The sequence below is a fragment of the Ascaphus truei genome, chromosome 2, assembly GCF_040206685.1.
Source record: "Ascaphus truei isolate aAscTru1 chromosome 2, aAscTru1.hap1, whole genome shotgun sequence".
Classification (NCBI taxonomy): Eukaryota; Metazoa; Chordata; class Amphibia; order Anura; family Ascaphidae; genus Ascaphus; species Ascaphus truei.
Genome location: NC_134484.1, coordinates 475,900,144 through 475,918,339, shown reverse-complemented (window position 1 = coordinate 475,918,339; position 18,196 = coordinate 475,900,144). Strand labels below are relative to the sequence as shown.

Sequence of the window (18,196 nt, the reverse complement as noted above, 5' to 3'; positions counted from 1 at the left end):
TTTAGGCATCTCCACCATTCTTGGGGTGTGTTGTGGGTGTGACACGGTTCGGGCTCCCCATAAGAGATATCTTCATCCTTATCCATATCCTCATAGAACCGGAAGGCCTACTCTTCCGTGTGGCTGGGCTCTTTACACCATGAATACATTTTCTTCCCCATTCTTGCAGAGTCTGTATTTGACTTCAGCTGGGCGGCAATTTTTTTTCCCACCCTGGTCACAGCACCATTCCCTACTGAACTTAACTCCTTAAGAACACTTGGACGTTTGCCATCCAGGCCAGGTGTATGTATGTGAACAAATGTGAAAATTAGGTGCGCAACCACAAACAATATATACGTGAAATAGTGATAGGTGATATAAAGGGGTAAAAAATGTGACCTGGTAAACTCGGAAGGAGCGTCTGCAGCTGTGGCACAGGGGATAGCTCAAATAACCCCTAATAGGAACAGGATACAGAAAAAACACAGCGCACAACGCTCATAGTGTATTAAAAATGATAATGTAAATCAATATAGAAGGTGAGTATTATGCGTACATTAATACAAAATAAACAGGCAACTGGAGGGTTATTGTTACCCATACACCACTCGGGACGACAGTGAAGAGGTCTTCAGTGTAGAAACACACCGCTCCTGCCGTCACGGTCACTTTCACTCAGGCTGTGTCTTGGATGGTAATCAGCTCAGTCGTAGACAGTTCAGCAGGGCTCACGGTGCATGCAGTGTCCTCAGGTCAGGGGGTCTTTACAGCAACACGAGTCACGCTGTTCCACACTCCGATCCGGTACTTCCGTATCAGTGACGTCACTCGGGAGCGTCAGCGCGTCGTAGCCCTCCCAGACACAGTGAAGGCCCGCAATGAGATAGTGCAAAGTCCAAAGTTCCCTGATAAAGAGACTTTCAGGTCTCGAAACGCGTTGGAATTAAGATCCTAGCTGCTCTATGAACTTTGGACTGCTGAACTGTCTACGACTGAGCTGATTACCATCCAAGACACAGCCTGAGTGAAAGTGACCGTGACGGCAGGAGCGGTGTGTTTCTACACTGAAGACCTCTTCACTGTCGTCCCGAGTGGTGTATGGGTAACAATAACCCTCCAATTGCCTGTTTACTTTGTATTAATGTACGCATAATACTCACCTTCTATATTGATTTACATTATAATTTTTAATACACTATGAGCGTTGTGCACTGTGTTTTTTCTGTATCAGGTGTATGTATGTATGTGTAACAGGATATGTCCCATATTACCTTTCTTTCCTCCTTGTTATCTCTGTTATGTAAGTCCTGTTAGCTACAGGCAGTAACAGGTTAAATCTATGGGCTCTTGACCCCCCTTACGCCCCTCTTGTGAGTGATGGAAGTAAGGTGGTGACTCATGGCCTGTGTAAGCCTATCTGGGATAGGTACAGTCCATGAGCCCGCCCCTTCTTGAGTCTTCCAAGTGGGCGTAGAAAAGTTAGTGAGTCTGCTTCCTGCTCCGGTGAAGAGAGAGCTATGAGTCCCTCCCATGGCGGGAGGAGTGTGCTCACCCTCAGTCTTTGGACAGAGGGAACATCAGGCTCAGCCACAAAGGCCTGTAAGACCAGGGCCTTCACCATCTACAAGTCTGTGACATCCAAGAATGCACCACTGTAGGGAGAACTGCAGTGGATGCCTGCTATGTATGCCAATAAAGACCCTTGTTCTACTATACACTCCTGTCTGAGTATCAGTCCTTGGGCAGGAGGGAGAATAATGCAGTAGTGGGGGCTGATTTCTGGACAACATGGAACCCACTGCGGCTGGAGGCGCTGAGCACAATGAAAAGAACTGCAGAACAAGACCTAAGCCTGTCTGGGTCTCCATTACAACGCAGACAGCTCAGATATCCTGATCCAAACAGGTAGTGCATCACACTCACAGGTAGCATAGGCGGTGTTATCTCCCAGAGGGGGATGGGGAAACAGTGCTACATATATCTTTATTTATATAGCGCCACTAGTGTACATAGCGCTTCACAGCAGTAATACACGTGACAATCATATAAATAACAAATAATACAAATAACACATCATGGGAATAAGTGCTTCAGACATAAAAGTAACATTTAGGAAAAGAAGTCCCTGCTCCGAAGAGCTTACAATCTAATTGGTAGGAGGAACATACAGATACAGCAGGAGGGTGTGCAGGTAAGTGCACCTGCAAGGGGCCCAGCTTTATGTATCAGGTGTATAGTGTTAGCCACGGAGCTACTCATATGCTTCGTTAAGCAGGTGTGTTTTAAGGTGACTTATTTACTTTAATTTTATCAAGCTACCTATGAACTTCTTCCTCAGTTAACCAATTGTTCATTAATATAGAGGTTGTGGCTTCCTCCTGCGGCACTACTATTGCAATTGATTCTTTCCTGGTAAACACAGAGGCAAAGAATTTGTTTAATACCTCTGCTTTTTCCTTATCTTTTACTATATATTTCTGAAAGCATTGTATGTTTCTCTGTCTGCACTGTCCCTAGCGGCAATCTCATTGGTCCTTTGGCCCGCCCGCCCCCGCACACCTCTCATTGGCCTGAGGCGGAGTGACGGGCCAAAGGTCCAAACACACACACATACACACACCTCAACTTCCACACACCCCCACCCTCCCTCTCCCGGTGCCCGAAATAATTCGGCACGGTGGGTCCCTTACCCGGAGTCCCGTTGTCCGGTTGGGCCTGCGCGGTTGATGGGGGAGAGTGTGATCACTAGGAGCCGTTGGTGCGGCTGCTGTGGCGGCCGCTTGATCCCTTCCCGCTCGACGGATGCAGTGCCGCCTCCATCACAGCAGGTGGTCAGTGGTGGTTTGGCGCCAGGGTAAGTGTGCTCGGGTGGGAGCGCATGTCTCCCGCGTGGCGGGTGGGGGCTCCGGATGTAATCGGGGGGCGGGTGTGCAGGTTCCCCCGTGCGGTGCAGCCTCCAGCACAGCAGGAGGGCTGTGGTGGTGTGTTTGGGGTGGGTGGCGACGGGGGAGCCTCTGACTAACGGCCTACCCACAGGCCCTTCGTGCCAGGGACCGAGGTGAGGGGGGGGGGGAACAAGCACCGGGACAGAATAACGCTAAGCCCACACCACTCACCGCTCACAGCCGCCCCACATGCACACAGCCACTCTGCTGTTCTCCTCCTCACCCCGTGGGATGGGACACCCACCGCCACCGAACAGGGTGAGGTGGGTGAACGGTCACGCGCGCCGGAGACCGAGGTGAGGGAGGGGGGACAAGCGTCGGGAAGATTTGTGGAGCGCCGCCTTCTCCTCACCTGCGGGACCGGGGGGGGGGGGGAAGGAGTGCCGGGGACAGGGTGACCCCAGCGCCGGAGAGAGGGGGGTGGGAAAACAAGTGCAGGGGACAGGGGGGGACAACCACCGGGGACAGGGGAGGGAGAGTGATGAGGGCCACAGGGGGGGAGAGTGATGTGGGGTGCAGGGGGGGGGAGTGATGTGGGGTGCAGGGGGGAGAGTGATGTGGGGTACAGGGGGGGGAGAGTGATGTGGGGTGCAGGGGGGGAGAGTGATGTGGGGTGCAGGGGAGGAGAGTGATGTGGGGTTCAGGGGGTGGGGGAGAGTGCTGTCTGGTGCAGGGGGGAAAGACTGATGTAAAGTGTCCCGGGGGGGAACGGAGCTTAACGGGGGGGAACCCAGCTGGGAAGGGGGGGAAAATAAAGCTAGGAACGGGGGAGGGGAGTGGAGACAGAGGGGGAGCGGGAAAATGTACTCCCGGGCAACGCCGGGTATATCAGCTAGTCTCCAATAATTTACTGCCCATCTCACACTGAAAGGGTCCTATATTTTCTTTTCTCATTTTTTTGTTATTAGGATTCTTAAAGAACTTTTTAGGGTTGATCTTAGTTTCTATTACAATTCTATTGCAATCCTTTTTTCATTATCCATTTTTGCTAATTTAATCGCCCCTTTTGTTACATTCCTTAAAATTCTGATACGATGTCTCGGTCCCTTCGGACTTTAAAAACCTAAACGCCTTCCTCTTCTTTCCCATTTCCTCCCCTCTTTATTTAGACACATTGGTTTAGACTTGTTTCTTTTATGTTTATTATCTAAGGGTATACACTGATAAGTGTGCTTTTCTAACAATGTATTAAAATTCCCTGTTTATCTTCTACATTTTCCCTGCAAAAGTCTGTACAATGTAGAAGTAATAACAAATATTCGAGTCTGGGAACATTTGGGTAACAGTGATCATAACATGGTCTCATTTGAAATAAATTATCAAAAAACAGAATACTTGGGTTCAACAAAGAATTTAAACTATAGAAAGGCAGATTTTAATAAACTGAGGTCTAATCTAGTAGTAATACAATGGGATGATGTTTTTGCAGGGAAAAATGTAGAAGATAAATGGGCAGTCTTCAAAACATTGTTAGAAAAGCACACTTATCAGTGTATACCCTTGGGTAATAAGTATAAAAGAAATAAGTCAAAACCAATGTGGCTAAATAAACAGGTAGGGGAGGAAATGGACAAGAAGAGGAAGGCGTTTAGATTCTTTAAGTCAGAAGGAGCAGAGACATCGTATCAGAATTATAAGGAATGTAACAAAAATTGCAAAAGGGCAATCAAATTAGCAAAAATGGATAATGAAAAAAGGATTGCAATAGAAAGTAAGGTCAACCCTAAAAAAGTTTTTTTAAGTACATTAATAACAAAAAAATGAGAAAAGAAAATATAGGACCCTTTCAGGTTGAGATGGATAGGCAGATTATTGGAGATATGGAAAAAGAAGAGGTATTAAACCAAAAACTTTGCCTCTGTGTTTACCACAGAAGAATCAAGTTCAATAGTTGTGCCACAGGAGGAAGCCACAACCTCCATATTAATGACCAATTAGTTAACTGAGGAAGAAGTTCATAAGCGGCTTGAAAAAAATTAAAGTAAATAAGGCACCTGGCCCCGATGGCATACATCCAAGAGTTCTCAAGGAGATAAGCTCAGTAATAGCCAAACCATTATATTTAATATTCAAGGACTCCATTTCCAAAGCCTCAGTACAACAAGATTGGTGTAAAGCAGATGTAGTGCCTATATTTAAAAAGGGAGTGTCACTGGGGACCAGTACTTTTAACACTTTATACCTTCCGTGCAATTGTAGTGCCACAGGAAGAAGCCACAACCCCTATATAAACAAACAATTGGTTAACTGAGGAAGAAATTCATAGGCGACTTCATTATAGTAAATAAGGCACCTTGCCCTGATGGCATACTGTACATCCAAGAGTTCTCAAGGAGTTAAATACAGTAATATCCGAACCATTATATTTAATATTCAAGGATCCATTTCCACAGGCTCAGTACCACAAGATTGGCGTAATGTGTTGCCTATATTTAAAAGGGGAGCTAGATCAAACCCGGGAAATTACAGACCTGTAAGCCTGACTTCAATAGTGGGGAAACTACTGTACTTGTAGGTTTAGTACGGGATAATATTCAGGAAAACCTAAAGGAAAACAAAATTATTAGTAATAGTCAACATGGATATATGAAGGATAGATCTTGCCAAACTAACCTTTTTTGTTTCTTTGAGGAGGTAAGTAGGAATTTTGACCAGGGTAATGCAGTTGATGTGTCCTACTTAGATTTTGCGAATGCTTTTGATATGGTTCCACACAAGAGGTTGGTGTACAAAATAAAGCAACTTGGACTCGGTAAAAATATTTGCACCTGGATAGAAAACTGGTTGAAGGACAGACAACAGAGGGTTGTCATAAATGGAACTTTTTCAGGTTGAGCTAAAGTCGTGAGTGGAGTACCTCAGGGATCGGTACTGGGACCCCTGCTTTTTAACTTGTTTATTAACCTTGAGGCCTGCATGGAGAGCAGTCTCCATCTTTGCTGATAACACTAAATGGAATAAAGTAGAAAAATCAGAGCAGGATTTAATTTCTCTTCAGAAGGACTTGGATAGACTGGAAACGTGGACAGGTAAATGACAGATGAGGTTTAATACAGATAAATGTATTTTATACATTTGGGAAACAAGAATAAATAGGCAATTTACAAAGTAAATGGGGATAAATTAGGGGAATCCTTGATGAAGTAGGATTTAGGAGTGCTCGTAGACAGCAGGCTTAGCAATAGTGTCCAAAGTCATGCAGTAGCTGCATATGCAATCAAGATCATATCTTGCCTTAAACGGAAAATGGATGGAAGGGAAGTAAACATAATTATGCCCCTTTATAAAGCATTAGTAAGACCACACCTTGAATATGGAGTACAATTTTGGGCACCAATCCTAAGAAAAGACATTATGGAAATAGAGAGAGTGCAGAGAAGAGCCACCAAATTAATAAAGGGGATGGACATTCTAACTTATGAGGAGAGGCTAGCTAAATTAGATTTATTTACATTAGAAAAGAGGCGTCTAAGAGGGGATATGATAACTATATACAAATATATTCGGGGACAATACAAAGAGCTTTCAAAAGAACTATTCATCGCATGGGCAGTACAAAGGACTCAGGGCCATCCCTTAAGGTTGGAGGAAAGGAAATGTCACCAGCAACACAGGAAAGGGTTCTTTACAGTAAGGGCAGTTAAAATGTGGAATTCATTACCCATGGAGACTGTGATGGCAGATACAATAGATTTGTTCAAAAAAAGTTTTTTAGAAGGGAAACATATACAGGGATATACCAAATAAGTATACATGGGAAGGATGTTGATCCAGGGGGTAATCTGATTGCCAATTCTTGGAGTCAGGAAGTAAATTATTTTCCCGTTATGAGATATCATTGGATGATGTGACTCTGGGTTTTTTTGTTTGCCTTCCTCTGGAGCATTATACTGGAAGTGTGGATATAAGATAAAGTATCTGTCGTCTAAATTTAGCACAGGTTGAACTTGATGGAAATATGTCTTTTTTCAACCTCATCTACTATGTAACTATGTAAGTTGCAATCTGCGGGTCTCTGTGTATAGTGAGATGTAAGTTGCAGTCTGCAGGTCTCTGTGTATAATGGGAGGTAAGTTACAGTGTGCAGGTCTCTGTGTATAATGAGATGTTAGTTGCAGTCTGCAGGTCTCTGTGTATAATGGGAGGTAAGTTACAGTGTGCAGGCCTCTGTGTATAATGGGAGGTAAGTTGCAGTCTGTGGGTCTCTGTGTATAATGAGAGGGAAGTTAGAGTCTGCGGGTCTCTGTGTATAATGGGAGGTTAGTTACAGTATGCAGGTCTCTGTGTATAATGAGATGTAAGTTGCAGGCTGCAGGTTTCTGTATATAATGAGAGGGAAGTAACAGTCTGCAGGTCTCTGTATATAATGAGAGGTAAGTTACAGTCTGCAGGTCTCTGTGTATAATGGGAGGTAAGTTACAGTCTGCAGGTCTCTGTGTATAATGGAGGTAAGTTACAGTCTGCGGGTCTCTGTGTATAATGGGAGGTAAGTTACAGTATTCAGCTCTCTGTGTATAATGGGAGGTAAGTTACAGTGTGCGGGTCTCTGTGTATAATGAGATGTTAGTTGCAGTCTGCGGGTCTCTGTGTATAATGAGATGGAAGTTACAGTATGCAGGTTTCTGTGTATAATTAGATGTAAGTTGCAGTCTGCGGGTCTCTGTGTATAATGAGAGGGAAGTTACAGTGTGCGGGTCTCTGTGTATAATGAGAGGGAAGTTACAGTGTGCGGGTCTCTGTGTATAATGAGAGGGAAGTTACAGTGTGCTGGTTTCTGTGTATAATGGAAAGTAATTTGCCATCTGAATGTCACTGTGTATAATGATAGTTAAGTATTTTGTATTCTATGTATGTACAGTAGAAGTCTCACTTTGTATGTAGAAGCACGCTGTGTATGTAGAGGCGCTGTGTGTATGTAGAGGTGCTGTGTGTGTGTAGAGGTGCTGTGTGTGTGTAGAGGTGCTGTGTGTGTGTAGAGGTGCTGTGTGTATGTAGAGGTGCTGTGTGTATGTAGAGGTGCTGTGTGTATGTAGAGATGCTGTGTGTGTATGTAGAGGCGCTGTGTGTATGTAGAGGCGCTGCGTGTATGTAGAGGTGCTGTGTATATGTAGAGGCGCTTTGTGTATGTAGAGGTGCTGTGTGTATGTAGAGATGCTGTGTATGTATGTAGAGGCGCTGTGTGTGTGTAGAGGTGCTGTGTGTGTGTAGAGGTGCTGTGTGTATGTAGAGGTGCTGTGTGTATGTAGAGGTGCTGTGTGTATGTAGAGATGCTGTGTGTATGTAGAGGTGCTGTGTGTATGTAGAGACGCTGTGTGTATGTAGAGGCGCTGTGTGTATGTAGAGGTGCTGTGTGTATGTAGAGGTGCTGTGTGTATGTAGAGGTGCTGTGTGTATGTAGAGGCGCTGTGTGTATGTAGAGGTGCTGTGTGTATGTAGAGATGCTGTGTATGTATGTAGAGGCGCTGTGTGTGTGTAGAGGTGCTGTGTGTGTGTAGAGGTGCTGTGTGTATGTAGAGGTGCTGTGTGTATGTAGAGGTGCTGTGTGTATGTAGAGATGCTGTGTGTATGTAGAGGTGCTGTGTGTATGTAGAGACGCTGTGTGTATGTAGAGGCGCTGTGTGTATGTAGAGGTGCTGTGTGTATGTAGAGGTGCTGTGTTTATGTAGAGATGCTGTGTGTATGTAGAGGTGCTGTGTGTATGTAGAGACGCTGTGTGTATGTAGAGGCGCTGTGTGTATGTAGAGTTGCTGTGTGCATGTAGAGATGCTGTGTGTATGTAGAGATGCTGTGTGTGTATGTAGAGGCGCTGTGTGTATGTAGAGGTGCTGTGTGTATGTAGAGATGCTGTGTGTGTATGTAGAGGCTCTGTGTGTATGTAGAGATGCTGTGTGTGTATGTAGAGGCGCTGTGTGTATGTAGAGGTGCTGTGTGTATGTAGAGATGCTGTGTGTGTATGTAGAGGCGCTGTGTGTATGTAGAGGTGCTGTGTGTATGTAGAGGTGCTGTGTGTATGTAGAGGCGCTGTGTGTATGTAGAGGTGCTGTGTGTATGTAGAGGCGCTGTGTGTATGTAGAGGTGCTGTGTGTATGTAGAGATGCTGTGTGTATGTAGAGGCGCTTTGTGTATGTAGAGGTGCTGTGTGTGTAGAGGTGCTGTGTGTGTGTAGAGGTGCTGTGTGTATGTAGAGGTGCTGTGTGTATGTAGAGGTGCTGTGTGTATGTAGAGATGCTGTGTGTATGTAGAGGTGCTGTGTGTATGTAGAGGCGCTGCGTGTATGTAGAGGCGCTGTGTGTGTGTAGAGGCGCTTTGTGTATGTAGAGGTGCTGTGTGTGTAGAGGTGCTGTGTGTGTGTAGAGGTGCTGTGTGTATGTAGAGGTGCTGTGTGTATGTAGAGGTGCTGTGTGTATGTAGAGATGCTGTGTGTATGTAGAGGTGCTGTGTGTATGTAGAGGCGCTGCGTGTATGTAGAGGCGCTGTGTGTATGTAGAGGTGCTGTGTGTATGTAGAGGTGCTGTGTGTATGTAGAGGTGCTGTGTGTATGTAGAGGCGCTGTGTGTATGTAGAGGCGCTGTGTGTATGTAGAGGCGCTGTGTGTATGTAGAGGCGCTGTGTGTATGTAGAGGTGCTGTGTGTATGTAGAGGTGCTGTGTGTATGTAGAGGTGCTGTGTGTATGTAGAGGCGCTGTGTGTATGTAGAGGCGCTGTGTGTATGTAGAGGTGCTGTGTGTATGTAGAGGTGCTGTGTGTATGTAGAGGCGCTGTGTGTATGTAGAGGCGCTGTGTGTATGTAGAGGCGCTGTGTATGTAGAGGCGCTGTGTGTATGTAGAGGTGCTGTGTGTATGTAGAGGCACTGTGTGTATGTAGAGGCGCTGTGTGTATGTAGAGGCGCTGTGTATGTAGAGGCGCTGTGTGTATGTAGAGGCGCTGTGTGTATGTAGAGGCGCTGTGTGTATGTAGAGGTGCTGTGTGTATGTAGAGGTGCTGTGTGTATGTAGAGGTGCTGTGTGTATGTAGAGGCGCTGTGTGTATGTAGAGGTGCTGTGTGTATGTAGAGGTGCTGTGTGTATGTAGAGGTGCTGTGTGTATGTAGAGGCGCTGTGTATGTAGAGGTGCTGTGTGTATGTAGAGGCGCTGTGTGTGTATGTAGAGGTGCTGTGTGTATGTAGAGGCGCTGTGTATGTAGAGGTGCTGTGTGTATGTAGAGGCGCTGTATGTGTGGAGGTGTTGTGTGTATGTAGAGGTGCTGTGTGTATGTAGAGGCGCTGTGTGTATGTAGAGGCGCTGTGTGTATGTAGAGGTGCTGTGTGTATGTAGAGGCGCTGTATGTGTGGAGGTGTTGTGTGTATGTAGAGGTGCTGTGTGTATGTAGAGGCGCTGTGTGTATGTAGAGGTGCTGTGTGTATGTAGAGGTGCTGTGTGTATGTAGAGGCGATGTGTGTATGTAGAGGTGCTGTGTGTATGTAGAGGTGCTGCGTGTATGTAGAGGCGCTGTGTATGTAGAGGCGCTGCGTGTATGTAGAGACGCTGTGTATGTAGAGGCGCTGTGTGTATGTAGAGGTGCTGTGTGTATGTAGAGGTGCTGTGTGTGTGTAGAGGTGCTGTGTGTATGTAGAGGCGCTGTGTGTATGTAGAGGTGCTGTGTGTATGTAGAGGCGCTGTGTATGTAGAGGCGCTGTGTGTGTGTAGAGGCGCTGTGTGTACGTAGAGGAACAGTGTGTATACAGAGGTGCTGTATGTGTGGAGGTGTTGTGTGTGTGTAGAGGCGCTGTGTGTATGTAGAGGTGCTGTGTGTATGTAGAGGCGCTGTGTGTATGTAGAGGTGCTGTGTGTATGTAGAGGTGCTGTGTGTATGTAGAGGTGCTGTGTGTATGTAGAGGTGCTGTGTGTATGTAGAGGCTCTGTGTGTATGTAGAGGCGCTGTGTGTATGTAGAGGTGCTGTGTGTATGTAGAGGCGCTGTGTGTATGTAGAGGCGCTGTGTGTATGTAGAGGTGCTGTGTGTATGTAGAGGCGCTGTGTGTATGTAGAGGTGCTATGTGTGTGTAGAGGTGCTGTGTGTATGTAGAGGTGCTGTGTGTATGTAGAGGTGCTGTGTGTATGTAGAGGTGCTGTGTGTATGTAGAGGCGCTGTGTGTATGTAAAGGCGCTGTGTGTATGTAGAGGCGCTGTGTGTATGTAGAGGTGCTGTGTGTGTGTATAGGTGCTGTGTGTGTGTAGAGGTGCTGTGTGTATGTAGAGGTGCTGTGTGTATGTAGAGGTGCTGTGTGTATGTAGAGGCGCTGTGTGTATGTAGAGGCGCTGTGTGTATGTAGAGGCGCTGTGTGTATGTAGAGGTGCTGTGTGTATGTAGAGGCGCTGTGTGTACGTAGAGGCGCTGTGTGTATGTAGAGGCGCTGTGTGTATGTAGAGGAGCTGTGTGTATGTAGAGGCGCTGTGTGTATGTAGAGGCGCTGTGTGTATGTAGAGGCGCTGTGTGTATGTAGAGGGGCTGTTTGTATGTAGAGGTGCTGTGTGTATGTAGAGGTGCTGTGTGTATGTAGAGGTGCTGTGTGTATGTAGAAGTGCTTTGTGTATGTAGAAGTGCTGTGTGTATGTAGAGATGCTGTGTGTGTATGTAGAGGCGCTGTGTGTATGTAGAGGTGCTGTGTGTATGTAGAGGTGCTGTGTGTATGTAGAGATGCTGTGTGTGTATGTAGAGGCGCTGTGTGTATGTAGAGGTGCTGTGTGTATGTAGAGGCGCTGTGTGTATGTAGAGGCGCTGTGTGTATGTAGAGGGGCTGTTTGTATGTAGAGGTGCTGTGTGTATGTAGAGGTGCTGTGTGTATGTAGAAGTGCTTTGTGTATGTAGAGGTGCTGTGTGTATGTAGAGGTGCTGTGTGTATGTAGAGGTGCTGTGTGTATGTAGAGATGCTGTGTGTGTATGTAGAGGCGCTGTGTGTATGTAGAGGTGCTGTGTGTATGTAGAGGTGCTGTGTGTATGTAGAGATGCTGTGTGTGTATGTAGAGGCGCTGTGTGTATGTAGAGGTGCTGTGTGTATGTAGAGGCGCTGTGTGTATGTAGAGGCGCTGTGTGTATGTAGAGGTGCTGTGTGTATGTAGAGGTGCTGTGTGTATGTAGAGGTGCTGTGTGTATGTAGAGGCGCTGTGTGTATGTAGAGGTGCTGTGTGTATGTAGAGGCGCTGTGTGTATGTAGAGGTGCGGTGTGTATGTAGAGGCGCTGTGTGTATGTAGAGGCGCTGTGTGTATGTAGAGATGCTGTGTGTATGTAGAGGCGCTGTGTGTATGTAGAGGCGCTGTGTGTATGTAGAGATGCTGTGTGTATGTAGAGGCGCCGTGTGTATGTAGAGGCGCTGTGTGTATGTAGAGATGCTGTGTGTATGTAGAGGCGCTGTGTGTATGTAGAGGCGCTGTGTGTATGTAGAGATGCTGTGTGTATGTAGAGGCGCTGTGTACAGTATGTAGAGGCGTTGTGTGTATGTAGAGGCGCTGTGTGTGTGTAGAGGCGCTGTGTGTATGTAGAGGCACAGTGTGTATGCAGAGGTGCTGTATGTGTGGAGGTGTTGTGTGTATGTAGAGGCGCTGTGTGTATGTAGAGATGCTGTGTGTATGTAGAGGTGCTGTGTGTATGTAGAGGTGCTGTGTGTATGTAGAGGTGCTGTGTGTATGTAGAGGCGCTGTGTGTATGTAGAGGTGCTGTGTGTATGTAGAGGTGCTGTGTGTATGTAGAGGTGCTGTGTGTATGTAGAGGCGCTGTGTGTATGTAGAGGTGCTGTGTGTATGTAGAGGTGCTGTGTGTATGTAGAGGTGCTGTGTGTATGTAGAGGTGCTGTGTGTATGTAGAGGCTCTGTGTGTATGTAGAGGCGCTGTGTGTATGTAGAGGCGCTGTGTGTATGTAGAGGTGCTGTGTGTATGTAGAGGCGCTGTGTGTATGTAGTGGTGCTGTGTGTATGTAGAGGTGCTGTGTGTATGTAGAGGTGCTGTGTGTATGTAGAGATGCTGTGTGTATGTAGAGGCGCTGTGTGTATGTAGAGGTGCTGTGTGTATGTAGAGATGCTTTGTGTATGTAGAGGCGCTGTGTGTATGTAGAGGCGTTGTGTGTATGTAGAGGTGCTGTTTGTATGTAGAGGTGCTGTGTGTATGTAGAGGTGCTGTGTGTATGTAGAGGTGCTGTGTGTATGTAGAGGTGCTGTGTGTATGTAGAGGCGCTGTGTGTATGTAGAGGTGCTGTGTGTATGTAGAGATGCTTTGTGTATGTAGAGGTGCTGTGTGTATGTAGAGGTGTTGTGTGTATGTAGAGGCGCTGTGTGTATGTAGAGGTGCTGTGTGTATGTAGAGGTGCTGTGTGTATGTAGAGGTGCTGTGTGTATGTAGAGGCGCTGTGTGTATGTAGAGGCGCTGTGTGTATGTAGAGGCGCTGTGTGTATGTAGAGGTGCTGTGTGTGTGTATAGGTGCTGTGTGTGTGTAGAGGTGCTGTGTGTATGTAGAGGTGCTGTGTGTATGTAGAGGTGCTGTGTGTATGTAGAGGCGCTGTGTGTATGTAGAGGCGCTGTGTGTATGTAGAGGCGCTGTGTGTATGTAGAGGTGCTGTGTGTATGTAGAGGCGCTGTGTGTACGTAGAGGCGCTGTGTGTATGTAGAGGCGCTGTGTGTATGTAGAGGAGCTGTGTGTATGTAGAGGCGCTGTGTGTATGTAGAGGCGCTGTGTGTATGTAGAGGCGCTGTGTGTATGTAGAGGGGCTGTTTGTATGTAGAGGTGCTGTGTGTATGTAGAGGTGCTGTGTGTATGTAGAGGTGCTGTGTGTATGTAGAAGTGCTTTGTGTATGTAGAGGTGCTGTGTGTATGTAGAGATGCTGTGTGTGTATGTAGAGGCGCTGTGTGTATGTAGAGGTGCTGTGTGTATGTAGAGGTGCTGTATGTATGTAGAGATGCTGTGTGTGTATGTAGAGGCGCTGTGTGTATGTAGAGGTGCTGTGTGTATGTAGAGGCGCTGTGTGTATGTAGAGGCGCTGTGTGTATGTAGAGGGGCTGTTTGTATGTAGAGGTGCTGTGTGTATGTAGAGGTGCTGTGTGTATGTAGAAGTGCTTTGTGTATGTAGAGGTGCTGTGTGTATGTAGAGGTGCTGTGTGTATGTAGAGGTGCTGTGTGTATGTAGAGGTGCTGTGTGTATGTAGAGATGCTGTGTGTGTATGTAGAGGCGCTGTGTGTATGTAGAGGTGCTGTGTGTATGTAGAGGTGCTGTGTGTATGTAGAGATGCTGTGTGTGTATGTAGAGGCGCTGTGTGTATGTAGAGGTGCTGTGTGTATGTAGAGGCGCTGTGTGTATGTAGAGGCGCTGTGTGTATGTAGAGGTGCTGTGTGTATGTAGAGGTGCTGTGTGTATGTAGAGGTGCTGTGTGTATGTAGAGGCGCTGTGTGTATGTAGAGGTGCTGTGTGTATGTAGAGGCGCTGTGTGTATGTAGAGGTGCGGTGTGTATGTAGAGGCGCTGTGTGTATGTAGAGGCGCTGTGTGTATGTAGAGATGCTGTGTGTATGTAGAGGCGCTGTGTGTATGTAGAGGCGCTGTGTGTATGTAGAGATGCTGTGTGTATGTAGAGGCGCCGTGTGTATTTAGAGGCGCTGTGTGTATGTAGAGATGCTGTGTGTATGTAGAGGCGCTGTGTGTATGTAGAGGCGCTGTGTGTGTGTAGAGATGCTGTGTGTATGTAGAGGCGCTGTGTACAGTATGTAGAGGCGTTGTGTGTATGTAGAGGCGCTGTGTGTGTGTAGAGGCGCTGTGTGTATGTAGAGGCACAGTGTGTATGCAGAGGTGCTGTATGTGTGGAGGTGTTGTGTGTATGTAGAGATGCTGTGTGTGTATGTAGAGGTGCTGTGTGTATGTAGAGGTGCTGTGTGTATGTAGAGGCGCTGTGTGTATGTAGAGGTGCTGTGTGTATGTAGAGGTGCTGTGTGTATGTAGAGGTGCTGTGTGTATGTAGAGGTGCTGTGTGTATGTAGAGGCTCTGTGTGTATGTAGAGGCGCTGTGTGTATGTAGAGGCGCTGTGTGTATGTAGAGGTGCTGTGTGTATGTAGAGGCGCTGTGTGTATGTAGTGGTGCTGTGTGTATGTAGAGGTGCTGTGTGTATGTAGAGGTGCTGTGTGTATGTAGAGATGCTGTGTGTATGTAGAGGCGCTGTGTGTATGTAGAGGTGCTGTGTGTATGTACTGCACCGACACACTTTATTCGAGCAAATGCCCAGTTTGTACCTGGCAGATACCTGGAATGCGCCGCTCCTCACCTCTGACAAGCCCCGTTGTGTTTGCCTTCCCAGCCTGGGTTCATGCCTGGCTGATGGGCGGCTGATCGGTTAAATGATAATGATTAGGATTTAATAGGCTGCAATGCTTCGTGTGTCTACCAGATGGCATAAATTCATGAATTGTAATGCAGTATATATATATATATACTGTGCAGTATTGCAGCCAGTGGGAATAAAATGCTTCAATCCCTGCCTAGAAAATACCTCAATGCACTCGGGCAGAAAACAGTCACAAACCTCAATACACCCGGGTATACCCGAATTCGTGGGACTAGCCGAGCTCGAATAAAGTGTGTCGCCAGTGTAGAGATGCTTTGTGTATGTAGAGGCGTTGTGTGTATGTAGAGGCGTTGTGTGTATGTAGAGGTGCTGTTTGTATGTAGAGGTGCTGTGTGTATGTAGAGGTGCTGTGTGTATGTAGAGGTGCTGTGTGTATGTAGAGGTGCTGTGTGTATGTAGAGGCGCTGTGTGTATGTAGAGGTGCTGTGTGTATGTAGAGATGCTTTGTGTATGTAGAGGTGCTGTGTGTGTGTAGAGGTGTTGTGTGTATGTAGAGGCGCTGTGTGTATGTAGAGGTGCTGTGTGTATGTAGAGGAGCTGTGTGTATGTAGAGGTGCTGTGTGTATGTAGAGCTGCTGTGTGTGTGTGTAGAGGCACTGTGAGTATGTAGAGATGCTGTGTGTGTGTATATAGAGATGCTGTGTGTATGTAGAGGTGCTGTGTGTATGTAGAAGTGGTGTGTGTGTGTAGAGGCGCTGTGTGTATGTAGAGGCGCTGTGTGTGTAGAGGCGCTGTGTGTATGTAGAGGCTCTGTGTGTATGTAGAGGTGCTGTGTGTATGTAGAGGCGCTGTGTGTATGTAGAGATGCTGTGCATGTGTAGAGATGCTGTGTGTGTGTAGAGGTGCTGTTTGTATGTAGAGGTGCTGTGTGTCTGTAGAGGTGCTGTGTGTGTGTAGAGATGCTGTGTGTGTGTAGAGGCGCTGTGTGTATGTAGAGGCGCTGTGTGTATGTAGAGGCACTGTGTGTATGTAGAGGCGCTGTGTGTATGTAGAGGTGCTGTGTGTATGTTGAGGCGCTGTGTGTATGTAGAGGCTCTGTGTGTATGTAGAGGTGCTGTGTGTGTGTAAAGGCGCTGTGTGTGTGTGTAGCGGTGCTGTGTGTATGTAGAGGCGCTGTGTGTTTGTAGAGGTGCTGTGTGTATGTAGAGGCGCTGTGTGTATGTAGAGGCGCTGTGTGTGTGTAGAGGTGCTGTGTGTATGTAGAGGCGCTGTGTGTGTGTGTAGAGGTGCTGTGTGTATGTAGAGGTGCTGTGTATGTAGAGGCACTGTGTGTATGTAGAGGTGCTGTGTATGTAGAGGTGCTGTGTATGTAGAGACACTGTGTGTATGTAGAGGCACTGTGTGTGAGTATGTAGTGATGCTGTGTGTATGTAAAGGCGTTGTGTGTATGTAGAGGTGCTGTGTGTATGTAGAAGTGCTTTGTGTATGTAGAGGTGCTGTGTTTATGTAGAGGTGCTGTGTGTATGTAGAGGCGCTGTGTGTATGTAGAGGTGCTGTGTGTATGTAGAGGTGCTGTGTTTATGTAGAGGCGCTGTGTGTATGTAGAGGTGCTGTGTGTATGTAGAGGTGCTGTGTGTATGTAGAGGTGCTGTGTGTATGTAGAGGCGCTGTGTGTATGTAGAGGCACTGTGTGTATGTAGAGGTGCTGTGTGTATGTAGAGTTGCTGTGTGCATGTAGAGGCGCTGTGTGTATGTAGAGATGCTGTGTATATGTAGAGGCGCTGTGTGTATGTAGAGGCGCTGTGTGTGTGTAGAGGCGCTGTGTGTATGTAGACGTGCTGTGTGTATGTAGAGGCGTTGTGTGTATGTAGAGGTGCTGTGTGTATGTAGAAGTGCTTTGTGTATGTAGAGGCGCTGTGTGTATGTAGAGGCGCGGTGTGTATGTAGAGGTGCTGTGTGTGTGTAGAGGTGCTGTGTGTATGTAGAGGCGCTGTGTGTATGTAGAGGCGCTGTGTGTATGTAGAGGCGCTGTGTGTGTGTAGAGGCGTTGTGTGTATGTAGAGGTGCTGTGTGTATGTAGAGGCGCTGTGTGTATGTAGAGATGCTGTGTGTATGTAGAGGCGCTGTGTACAGTATGTAGAGGCGTTGTGTGTATGTAGAGGCGCTGTGTGTGTGTAGAGGCGCTGTGTGTATGTAGAGGCACAGTGTGTATGCAGAGGTGCTGTATGTGTGGAGGTGTTGTGTGTATGTAGAGGTGCTGTGTGTATGTAGAGGCGCTGTGTGTATGTAGAGGTGCTGTGTGTATGTAGAGGTGCTGTGTGTATGTAGAGGTGCTGTGTGTATGTAGAGGTGCTGTGTGTATGTAGAGGCTCTGTGTGTATGTAGAGGCGCTGTGTGTATGTAGAGGCGCTGTGTGTATGTAGAGGTGCTGTGTGTATGTAGAGGCGCTGTGTGTATGTAGTGGTGCTGTGTGTATGTAGAGGTGCTGTGTGTATGTAGAGGTGCTGTGTGTATGTACTGTAGAGATGCTGTGTGTATGTAGAGGCGCTGTGTGTATGTAGAGGTGCTGTGTGTATGTATAGATGCTTTGTGTATGTAGAGGTGCTGTGTGTATGTAGAGGCGTTGTGTGTATGTAGAGGTGCTGTTTGTATGTAGAGGTGCTGTGTGTATGTAGAGGTGCTGTGTGTATGTAGAGGCGCTGTGTGTATGTAGAGGTGCTGTGTGTATGTAGAGATGCTTTGTGTATGTAAAAGTGCTGTGTGTATGTAGAGGCGTTGTGTGTATGTAGAGGCGCTGTGTGTATGTAGAGGCGCTGTGTGTGTGTAGAGCTGCTGTGTGTGTGTAGAGGCACTGTGAGTATGTAGAGATGCTGTGTGTGTGTATATAGAGATGCTGTGTGTATGTAGAGGTGCTGTGTGTATGTAGAGGTGGTGTGTGTGTGTAGAGGCGCTGTGTGTATGTGGAGG

At 47.0% G+C, this 18,196-nt stretch overlaps 1 protein-coding gene across 4 annotated transcripts in view; it reads right to left on the bottom strand.

Moving 5' to 3' along the window:
* Positions 1–18,196, bottom strand: part of LOC142488009 (tyrosinase-like) — a 35,458-nt gene that overhangs the window by 9,883 nt on the left and 7,379 nt on the right. Inside the window, exon 2 of one of the 4 annotated variants that reach the window (XM_075588321.1) lies at positions 5,541–5,707. The exons of 2 other annotated variants lie outside the window; for them this stretch is intronic. The gene's annotated coding sequence lies outside the window, so the exon portion shown is untranslated. The remainder of the gene's footprint in view (positions 1–5,540; positions 5,708–18,196) is intronic. One more of the 4 variants, XM_075588322.1, reaches the window with a different exon arrangement.